The sequence below is a fragment of the Protopterus annectens genome, chromosome 6.part0 (genome assembly GCF_019279795.1).
Source record: "Protopterus annectens isolate FY-2018-M chromosome 6.part0, PAN1.0, whole genome shotgun sequence".
Taxonomy (NCBI): domain Eukaryota; kingdom Metazoa; phylum Chordata; order Ceratodontiformes; family Protopteridae; genus Protopterus; species Protopterus annectens.
Window position 1 is genome coordinate 1,554,643,049 of NC_056737.1, and position 12,263 is coordinate 1,554,655,311.

Here is a 12,263-nt window from a genome sequence, read left to right on the forward strand (position 1 = left end):
GAGTCTGCATGTCCTCCCTGTGATTGAGTAAACTTTAAAGACATGCAGGTAAGTGCGTGTGCGTGTGGGTGTGCTTTCCATGAAGGCTGGGTGTCGGGCTGGCAACTTGGCACCGTTAAAACTACTGCCAATCATTAGCGGACCAGTGATCTGCTGTCATGACCCCTAACCGGGAAAAGTCGAAAGACATTGCTTTTTTTATACACACTTATGCATGTGAGCTTATTATACTATGACAAGAACTTTAATGTTAAGAAATGAACTGGAAGTGCCTACATCTAAGCAGAGAGTATGAATTCCAATTTCCATGAAAGGGTGTATTGTAAAAACATGGGAGAGTCATTTGAAGAGTAACCTGTTCCATGTAGACATGGGTGTAGAAGTTTATAATAAGAGCAATATTTAAAACCTGTCCTAATTTTTGAGTCTTTGTCCAGATTTCATATCCTTCAGAAAATGTATGCCAACACAGAGATTCAAAATCTATCCCTGTTATTGGGTCTTTGTTCACACACACACACACACACACACACACACACACACACACACACACACACACACACACACACACACACACACACACACACACACACACACACACACACACACACACACACACACACACACACACACACACACACACACACACACACACACACACACACACACACACACACACACACACACACACACACACACACACACACACACACACACACACACACACACACACACACACACACACACACACACACACACACACACACACACACACACACACACACACACACACACACACACACACACACACACACACACACACACACACACACACACACACACACACACTCACACACACACTCACACACACGCACACACACACACACACACACACACAAACACACACACTTACACACACATACACATACACACACACACACACACACACACACACACACACACACACACACACACACACACACACACACGCACACACACACATGCGCGCGCGAACACACACACAGTGAATGTTAAATAAATCCAGGTATTCCAGTAAATTTCTAAGTTTATAAGAGCAATATTTAAAATATTTCCCTAATTTTGGGTGATTGCTGTCACACACACTCAGATAATACTTCCTAACATAGATCCAGTTATTCCAGCAACCACACACACACACGCACACACACACACACACACACACACACACACACACACACACACACACACACACACACACACACACACACACACACACACACACACACACACACACACACATTTGTTACTTACTGTTCTCTGGTTGTTACCCAATTAATCCACATAATACACCTGAGAGATGGAGCAGTCCAGGAAAGCAAGGTAGCAATAGCACCTTTACCACAACCATGATACACATGCACCCAACCAAATTTCAGGAGGCTACAGATGTACGGGATGCACACACTGACAAAACACAGTGACTTTCTCATACTTGAAGTATTTAGTATGGATGTTAAGCCATACCGCATCAACAATTCCTCCTCAAAAAAGAAAAATATCCTAGGCTACTCCTCCTTGTGTTATGGATAGACGAATCTATGATCATATTAAGTCACTCTCTCAGTACAATCGATTCGGAACTCCTGAGTTGCCAGCAACATAAGAAATGAAAAGGTAAGAACTAATTGAGTGCAGCTGTATTTAATGGGAATTAAGAGCCCACCAAATACACCTGCAGCCAATAATAATCAAGAAAAAAACAAAGTAGTTCTTGCAGTCTGGTCAGGTCACCACCACCCGCCCCCTTCCCCCACACTTGCAAGTCAGTCAGCCAATAAGCCTTTTGGTTGGGACTGGAGAGGGAAGGAATTTTAAGACTTTTTATTTCTCTTCTAGGGTGGGCTGCCTTTTGTGTGGAGTCTCCATGTCCTCCCTGTATTTATGTGAGTTTCCTCCTGGTTTCTTCCCACATTCCATAGACATGCAGCAAGTGGACTGGACACTAAATTGACTCTAGGTGTGAGTGTGTGGTAAGGATTAACTATCGTGGCAGGGCTAGTCACCCAGCGGCCTTGGCTGTTGATTGTCACTGCTGAAGTGACACCCCACCCCATGTGCAAAAATGGGAAAAGGGGTTGAGGGTGGATGGAAGGATGGATGGATTTTTTTCTCTTGACAGTTTTGCTACCACCTGGCTAGCCAAGTGTACGTTGCAGTATATATAGTGTATGCCTGCTGACATCCTTGCTTTAGTTACATGTGAAGAACATTGGATTCCAGACAGATTTTCTTAGCAGTGTTGCTTCAATGCACAAACAACACCAGTCCCTTGAATTGGTTTTCCTTTGACATGAGCTTATGGAATTCCTCAACATAACCTGTTTTGGAAGGTGTTCACTTATTACTGCTCAAAACTATCCATTTCTTTTCCACATTGTCACTTTTAAAACAAATCAATCATTTCTGGCCTTCTGATTTTCAGTGGATAAGTACAGAAAATGTATGTTTAAGTATGTGTTTTTACATGTGGCACTTTGAACATTGGTCATGGCTCTTGTTAGAATTCAGTGTTATTGGGGATTCAAAGATGGCCGCTGTTCTGTAAACACTGCTAATCTCCAGCTCTTCAACACTTATGGAATAAACTTAACCCAGAGAGGTAATACCAGGACCTATTTAAAGCAGTACTCTGAGCTGACAACTCTAATCAACATCCAGAAACCCAAAAAAGGGAAAATAAACCTGAAGAATTAACAAATCTATCAAGATTACAACAGATGAACTGGATCTGAGGAAAGAGACCAGGAAAAGAAGCCGTGTGCTCAGGGCACTTTACACATTCATCTCTATGCATAAAACAAGACGCCTTACTCTTACAAAATGTCAAAAGAAGATAAAAATATGGACACTGCAACAACAAAAACTAAACTCTCAGAATTATTATCACCTGAGAAAGATTTGAACTCTAGAAGGCAGAAAATAACAAAGCAACAAGACACTGCAAAAACAGGGAATAAAAATAAAGCAGATCAACTAGCAAACCTGGATGATATAAAAGCAGCCTTGCTACCTATCCAAGAGGCAATAAAAGAACTGTCTACTCAACTGCAATCATTTGGAACTTCCTTCAATCAAATCTTGGAAAGAATGGATAAATCTGAAGCCAAAATCATGGAGAATGAGGAAAAAATAGCCCTTCTTTCCAAAAAATCTGACTCACATGAAGCAGACATACAAACCATGCAAGCAGAAATTATTGATCTTGAGGCAAGATGCAGAAGGAATAACATAATCATCAGAGGCATGCCAGAAAATATACAGCACAATGAACTGATTCCTTCTATTATTAAAATATTTGCAACACTACTCAAAGACCAAAAAACAGCCCATCAAATAACAATAGAGAGAGAACACAGAGCCCTGAGAGAATCTCAAACTTCAAATATGCCAAGACCTGTCTATGCCAAACTACTTAACTTTCAAGATGTCAATAAAATATTATTTTCTGCAAAGAAAAATGGGGGATCTTTAATGTGGAACAACAACAGAATCTCTCTAGCCCAGGATCTGCCTCTACAAATCAGACATGCCACACAGCTCTTATCTCCTTATTGCAAATTTCTGATTGACAAAAAACTAAAATTCCAAATGAAATATCCAAATACATTAGTGTTTTCTGTGGATGGGGTCAAATACTCAGTCGCCAACAATAGAGAAGCAAAATCTACCTTCATGACTGTTTTTAAAAGAATTCCTGCCTCAGACAACTAGTTTCACTCTCCGATGTGACTTATTGAGCCCCTGAGACCGGATTCACGAAATAACAACAGCCGAGGACTTATATTTTCCATAGTTTGCTCCTACCTTGCCTTAGGCCACATTTTTGGAGTGGCGCAACCTCATTTCTCATTCTGCAAGCCATGAGAGTCCCAACAGGAAGTACACAACATCCGCGTCACGCTGGCTTTCCCACGGGAGGAACTGAATGTTGCTTTGCTGCTCTAGAGGTTGTTTTCGAGAGGTGGCACTTCCGAAGTCCGTCCGCATCCAGGATCCCCCTTCGAGAAGCTAAGCAATTGGCTTAGCTGTCTAGCAGCTCGGAGAGAAGGTCAAAGGAACTGTAATTAAAAAAAAAGTAAAGTACTGATGAGAAAAGCACTAAAAATGTAAATACTATAGTTAAACCACATATTTTCTTTCCCCATAGCTATTAAATCCTGCTTTTAAATGTCATCAACGTTAATTAAAGTTTCAAGCTTCACACAGCATAATGGAGTTGCAAAAACATATTGCACTGCTAACAGACATGAAAGTTCTAGGTTTTAATACAACAAATCACATAAACCTAAGTGACCACACTCTGGATTTTATAAACACAGGGTTTAATTTCAATTATGTTTAACCTAACACAGTTAGCTGTGCCATTTTTTAATTTTTGCTCAGACTTATTTTAATAAGAGAGCATATAGTGAATATGGTCCCTTATATGAAAACCAATTTGTTCTAAACTGCAAACTGGATAACCCCTATCCTAGATTTAACACACACACTAGTGCTGAGATCTCTAATCTACATAAAAGCATTATTACGTCTCTAGTATGTCAGGACTTGAATTTTTCTGGTCAGACAATTTTCCGAAGGTAGTGAATTAGGTAATTTAATACGGAATAAAAACATAATACTGTAATAAGCTGATACCAACAGAAGCTTATAAATAACATCTGAAAGTTCAGCTTTAAAACACACTACCTGTTATATCATATTGTAGACCCAGGCAACTTCAGCTACATAGAACTGCAAATGAAATCTGCACATACTAATAATCAATAATCATACAAATAATCAATGCCCTCTGCTGTACATCTCGCAAGTTATTCTACTGAGTAAATGTTATTATGACACACTGTACATAGTTTCAGTTCACTTAAGTGCATTTGGTTTTCAATACATTTTGGATCTGAAACCAACATAGAATGACTTTGCATAACTTTGGTGACTAAGAAAATATGTTTGTTAATGTATTAAGACTATTACAGAGTCTGGAATAGAACTAGGTTATCTCCTGTTATATATAATAGATATCTCATTAGGGTAGTGGAACATTTATTTTATTTCTTGTTTCTACCCTATCTTGCACAATGCTATAACAATACCGAGTACTTGTACATAGCCTTAAAGTTTCATGGGTCGGTAGCTTGAGGAAACATCTATACACCCCACCCTTCTTAAATGTTATACTGAAGAGCCAACAAAGCCTTATAGAAGGGCTTATAATTTGATTACCACTGATTATTAATCACTGGTTGTTCAAACCTACCCAAATTGACTTCTAAATGTCTACCTAATTACTTGTGACTATATTCATGTATGTACATAAGGCTGAAACTGATATATAGTTATATAGTTTTCTCCAGGACCCATCAGAGTAAGAATGTGTAAAGTATAATATCTGACGAATGTCGAATCGGTGGTAGAGAGAAGTCGCGTTAAGACCTTTTTAACAGAAGGCCATTCAAGACTTAAACAATGCAGGGCAGGGGTAACAAAACTGGTGGGATCAATGATTCTTGGATAATTTGAACTCCAAAATTGAATATTCAAACAAAGCAAGGAAATAAACAATCAGAGTCATCAGTCTCCTGCCAAGGAGAGGAAGAGTCACATACAAACTAAGATTAAACGAGGAATGAATATAATTTATGACTATGGTTAATAAACTAAGCTTGTGACAACAATTTATAGTTGATAAACTTTCAAATATTGATAGGGATAAGTTTCTTAAATTGACGTTCCCTGCTTTTAGTCAAGACCAGGTCAGGTTAAAACATATTTTTCAAACTTGGACACCCCACAATAAATCTCATAAGAAGAGACTTGGGTTACAAAAGCAGTGTTTGTTAGGGAATGAGTGGGATAGGCTTTGTACAAATAGTTTTAGGTCATACAGGGCCATTAAGATTCTTTTACCTCTTAAACACTAACACAGAAGGTATATATATATATACTAATAACACAAAAAAATACAAAAAACAAATCTTGCCAGGTCCTGTTAAATTCCTAGTCCAGGAGATTAGTGGGTAGGCACAGGGAAGGGACGGGAATAAAATAATGCTTTCATAACATATTTTTGATGAGAAACAAAACACAACCCAATATATTTACACAAATTTACAAGACTACTTACACAAAATAAAAGCTTTATAAATGTGGGAAATAGATTCATGGAACATTAAAGGGCTCCAGAACATTAAAAAAAGGAAACTGTTTCTTCACCTAGTTTTGCAGGCTAAGGCAATCTTCATACTTATTCAAGAGACACATTTATCTATTGAACAATGGACAGAATTAAAAGGCAAAAAATGGATAAGAGAAATTATAGCCTTTGAAGGCAAAACCAACAGTGCAGGAGTAGCTATAATCATTAAGAACCAATATCAAGATAAAATTATAGAAACCAAAAATAGATAAAGAAGGTAGATGGTGTTATGTGATCCTTTCAACTCCCGATTATGATAAGCCCATTTTACTTCTCAATATATATGCACCCTGTAATAACCAGCACTCCTTCTTCGCTTCATTGTATCCTATTCTAAAGCAATACAATAATCACTATATGATCATAGAAGGTGACTGGAATGCATATCAAAACCTAAAAAAGGATAAATCTAGCCCACAGAGATCATACAACAAACAAGCAGTTTTAACATTAAGCGAACTCAAATATGACTTTAATCTATATGATCCCTTCAGATATGGTAACAACCCATATACCTCAAATAATTTTATGTTCTACTCCAACTGTCATAAAATGTGGTCGAGAATTTACTTTTTCCTAATTTCAGAAGCACTAATTAACCTTGACCCCACAGTATCCGTTCATGCTCGTTACTTGTCTGACCACTCTAAAATCACTCTAAACAGTGCTAAAACCACCAAAAATAATATACTATATCGGGGATACAATTGGTCCCTAAACCCTAATCTTTTAAATAAAAAAGAAATAGTTCAGGAAGTTCAGGACATTCTTAAAATGTTTCTAGTCAATTTAGCAAAACAAAAACACCCTCCTGATATTGAATGGGCGGCAACTAAAGCTCATATAAGAGGTATCTTTATCCAAAAAGCTTCTTATTATAAGAGAACCCAACTCAGAGAGGAACAACAACTAGAGGCTAAAATTAAATCATTAGAACAGGATTTAATTAAAAATTACTACACGCAAACTGAAACTGAACTATTGAAATGTCAGAAAGACCTTTTCTTGGTTCACAACAATAATCTATCATTTCATGAAACAAAAATACTTGCAAAATATGCTAACCATATACAAACACCGTCGCAAGCACTAGCAAGGATTATTAATCAGTCTGAAACACCCTCTCAAATTTCTGAAATAATCTATAAGAACAAGATCTATACGAAAACCGAAGATATTATTAACACCTTTGAAGCTGTATACTCACAAATCTATGGAGAACAAAAACACCTACTCATAAATGAAAATAGTAGAGACTTCCTACTAAAACTTAATTTTCCAAAAATTGACGTGAATCAACAAAAAGAATTAATAGAACCAATAGCCATTGAAGAAATAATAACAACAATCAAAAAATTGAAATCACACAAATCTCCTGGCCCAGATGGCATCACAGCAGAATTTTACAAAACATTTTACTGGATCACTGCACAAATTTTATTTAAACTATATAATAAACAATAAAATTAATGATATACACTTTAACGCATCCATAATGATTTTCATACCCAAATAAAAGCAGATCCTCAGAATCCGGACAGTTACAGACCCATATCATTACTCAATATTGATACCAAAATTTTAACATCTATTCTGGCTAATAGACTGAAAAAAATGACGGACATAATTATTTCAAGTGAACAATCTGTTTTTTTAACATGTAGGCAAACCAGTGACAATACAATAACACTTCACACGCTAACTTCATATGCTAACCTAAACATGTTATGCACTCATTATAGATGCTCATAAGGCCTTTGCTAGAGTTAACATAAAATTTTTATTCCAAATTTTACCCTACTTTAATATACCCAAGAATTTATTCTAACTCTACAAACACTATACAATAATCTGTATATAACATTATATATAAATAAAATGTGGTCTAATAGAATCCAAATCAGAAATGGCACTCGGCAAGGATGTCCTTTATCTCACTTATTGTTTAACCTATATCTAGAACCCCTATTTTTAAACATCAAACAAAATGTTTATCACAATGCCCCAGTAATATATAACACCAAAATTTCCCTGTCAGCCTTTGCTGATGACCTTAGCATATACTGTACAACACCAACCACAGACACCAAGAAAATACTATCGGCTATTGAAAACTTCACATCAATATCAAACTATAAAATAAACTTTACAAAAAACAACATCTTCTCTTTAAAAACTACAAAACCTTTCTCACTTCTACCATTGGTAGGGCAAATAAAATCTGAAGAAAAGATTAAATATTTAGGAATTACATTCTCTACAGATAACAAAAATGTTTATCTTAATAATATTAAACACAACTGGGACCACATTCTATTTGACCTAAAGAGATGGAAACATCTGAAACTACCACCATTAGCCAAAGTCTCGATTATCAAAATGAATATCTTGCCCAGATTATTATACATCTTTATGTCTTCCCAGCTATTAATACCCAAGAAATTTTTTAAGCAAATTCACACTGAATTCGCTAAATTCATATGGGAACCAAAAAAAGTAGAATCTCATATGATAAACTGATGACCCTGAAAAACAAAGGTGGATTAGAGCTACCAAATTTTGAAAACAACTACTTGATCATAAACGCCAATAGAACTTTAAGAATTGCAAACTACAATACACTAGGAAATAGTTGGTCCCCACATTGGGTAAGAATATATTTTAAACATATTGAAAGCCTGAATATAAATCCCAAATCATTACCTTTCTTAAGCAGTAAAAGCATTAAAGCATTTAACCAAATGGAACCCCTTAAAAATTCTGTAACATTAACACAAAATCTTTTTAAGTCAGTAAATCTCCTTCAAACCATGATGATCCTACAACCTATACACAAAAACCCAAACCTGAAAATTAACAACCAACTACTAGACCTGAAAAAATTCCCACTTATAATTAATATAACACTACAAGATCTATACTCATATTTAAACTGTCCTGCTCATGAAATAAGAAATCAATTGGGTCTTCCCAAGTCATATCTGTTGATCTTGAGACAGATTAAAGAAATGTGTATAAGTTACTTTCAAGATATTAACATCAAGAAAGACGACTTAATGAAATGTAACTCACTTTGGCAAGCCCTTCTGCAAAACAGCAAATTTATAACATGCTCATACAAATTGATCAAAAACCTGAAATTTCAAGAACACATACTCTTATCTAATTATTGGAAAGAAAAAATACCATCGGTACAGAACCATAAAATAATACAAGCAATTAACTTAATAGTAAAATCCATTTCCCTTCAAAAGTTAGCATTTACTCAACTCATGATACATAATAATGCTTATTACACATGCCTTAGCTTGCATAAATTTAACCCTAGAAACTCCCAAAATTGCCCACTTTGCAAAGATGAAACTGCTGACCTTTTGCATATGTTCTGGAGCTGTAAATGTGTTTTCAGACTTTGGAACTCCCTGAAAGTACAGCTAGAAAAGATGGGAAATCAATCATCAACGCTCACTTGGGAATTTACGATATTACATCTCCCCCCAAACAACCTATCTAAAAACCAAACAACCATCCTCATTAATATTTTCCTATTAATGAAACTCTTCATAGCTACCAACTGGCTGACCCCATCTAAAATCTCATGGAAAAACTTTACGAACTTAGCGATAAAACATATACTAGCTCACAAATACATAATAAACAAACAAAAACAAAAAATCCCAATATTTTGAAACTCTGGGAACAAATTTTTAATATTATACTTGCGTAAACCATTGAATTTGGAATACATTTGCAACACACACAATAAAAAAACATAACATTATGTAGTAGTATACTAACTTGATGGTACTAACCCTGGAGAAAACAAATCTTATCTCTTTCCAGACTACTAAACTATGAAAGCATTCATGTAAATAGTGTAAATATGTTTTAAGTGTATTGTTGTTCTACCAGTTGTATATCACCTGTGTTTACTCTTGTGATATGATCTGTAATGAAAAAGAAAAACAAAGAATTATTATTGAAAAAAAAAAAAAAGAATTCAGTGTTATTGATACAGGCAAAAAGCGCTTAAGGGTGGTCATTGTCAGTGCTCATTTTGTTTATGAGCTTATAAAGTTGATAGTTCTGCTATAAAATTGCAGAAATTTGAGGATATAAATCTTACAGTTTTTCCTTTTGCAGCAGAAAACATTAGAGCTAGAGAAACAGGGCAAGATTTTTAAGTCTTTAAACATTTACCAGTGTGTCTGTGCTGTATCTGAATTTAAAAATGTAAATGTGATGAACATACAGCCAAAAAAGAAATGTATAAAACCTTGCTGTGTAGCCGATACTGAGCACCTGTGAAGCCATTATTAGAGGGCTCATGAAAATTCCTCTACAAGTAATAAACTACGTTTCAGTCAGGTAAATCTCATAGTGCTAGATGCCATTTGGTTGACTCACAGAAGGTAACTTAACATAAATGCCTTTCTTGTTGCTTTCAGTTTGCTGGGGTGCTCTGGTGAATGCAATTGTGATAATACACAGCTGTGTAACCCAGAAGCATTCTGCTCCCTTTGACACTTCCAGAATATCTGGAGGATGTAAAACCTACTGTTAATCAATACCCAGTTAAGCAATACTTAACTTCATAACTGCAAAGTCACCTGTCTGTTTTAATCAACATTAGAGTCAGAGAGGAGGAAGAAGACAACTTTTATATTTTCCTTCCTTACTTTTTCAGAATTATCCATTGAACAGTTTTTGTCCGACAGGTAACACACTGAAAAGTATCACCAAATGCCACTTTCAATGCACAAAATATCAAAATGCCTTCCAACTTGTGTACCAACTCTACAGGTACCTAGCAGAGGAGAAAAGACAACACTTAATGTTTGCTCTGAATGGCCTTCAGCAATAACTCCTTTGCGCTGTTGTCATTTGGACAGTGTTCAAAATCTCCTCATGATCCCTACACAGATATATATACATATATATACATATATATATATATATATATATATATATATATATATATATGCATACATACATACATATATATAAGGGTGCTGTGCATTTTGTGAAATGCCATTTCTTCGACAAACGCAAGGTTGTGGTTTTATGTCAATGGTATGGATAGCTGAATGGTGGAATTGTCGATGGTCTGTAATGTTGAAGCAAGTAAATCAGGGCTGAAGGTATGAGAGTGTTTGTGCATGTTTATTTAAGTTAGGGTTATGGTCGTATACAAGTGAAGGATAGGTGTATGTTTGTGTGTGAGTTGTGTATTTTAGGTTTAGGGTCAGGATTAGGTTAGGGATAGATATATTGTTGTTTGTATGTGTTTGTGAATGTTTGTGTGTCCAAGTATGTCGTGTGTAGTGGCTTTTATTATAGGAAGGTTTTTATGAAGGTAAGTTGTAGAGTTAGGTTTAGGGCGCACCTGTACCACCTTAGTAATGGGTGCTAAACCTAAAGATAATGCTGCCCCTTCCCTCTTACCTTCATAAAAACTTTCCTGTTATACTGCCACTATTCAGATGAATTTGATGCTAGTGTTATGGGGAGCTTTAGTGTTAATATCAGAAGAGAAAATAGTTTTCCTTTCTGGATATTGTTTAATTCTATATTTTTAATTTTCAAAGCTGTGTATGTTCAAAATTTTTTGTCTGTGTTTTCAATTTGACATTGTTAATTTGAGCATACAAAACAGAATCACATATATATGTACATAAATGAAATTTGCTGGTGTTGAGCTGCAAATAAGTAGTTTTTAATGTGTTTTATGACTTTGGTAATGTTGTTGCTTGTATTATGATCTTCCAAAGTTTTTGACTTTTAGGTTCACTTATTTGTCAGTTAAGCACAATGCATCCCTGGTAGATTTCATACATTTTCCTTTCCATGGAATCACTGTTTCACTTTTACCTATCCATCAGTTCCTTTTGTACAGATGGTTTTACTAAAAGCCAAAATGTTCAAGAAGATTTTGACCTTAACTGGCCTCAGCTAGTGCTACCAGCAGCGTACATCATGCTTCTATTATTTTCTTGCTTCCCACAGTTCAATTACCTGTTGAAAA

General features: G+C 35.7%; 1 protein-coding gene across 1 annotated transcript in view; it reads left to right on the forward strand.

Annotated features, from left to right (window-relative positions):
• Positions 1–12,263, forward strand: part of LOC122804002 (protein mono-ADP-ribosyltransferase PARP14-like) — a 1,683,704-nt gene that overhangs the window by 587,136 nt on the left and 1,084,305 nt on the right. The window lies entirely within an intron of this gene.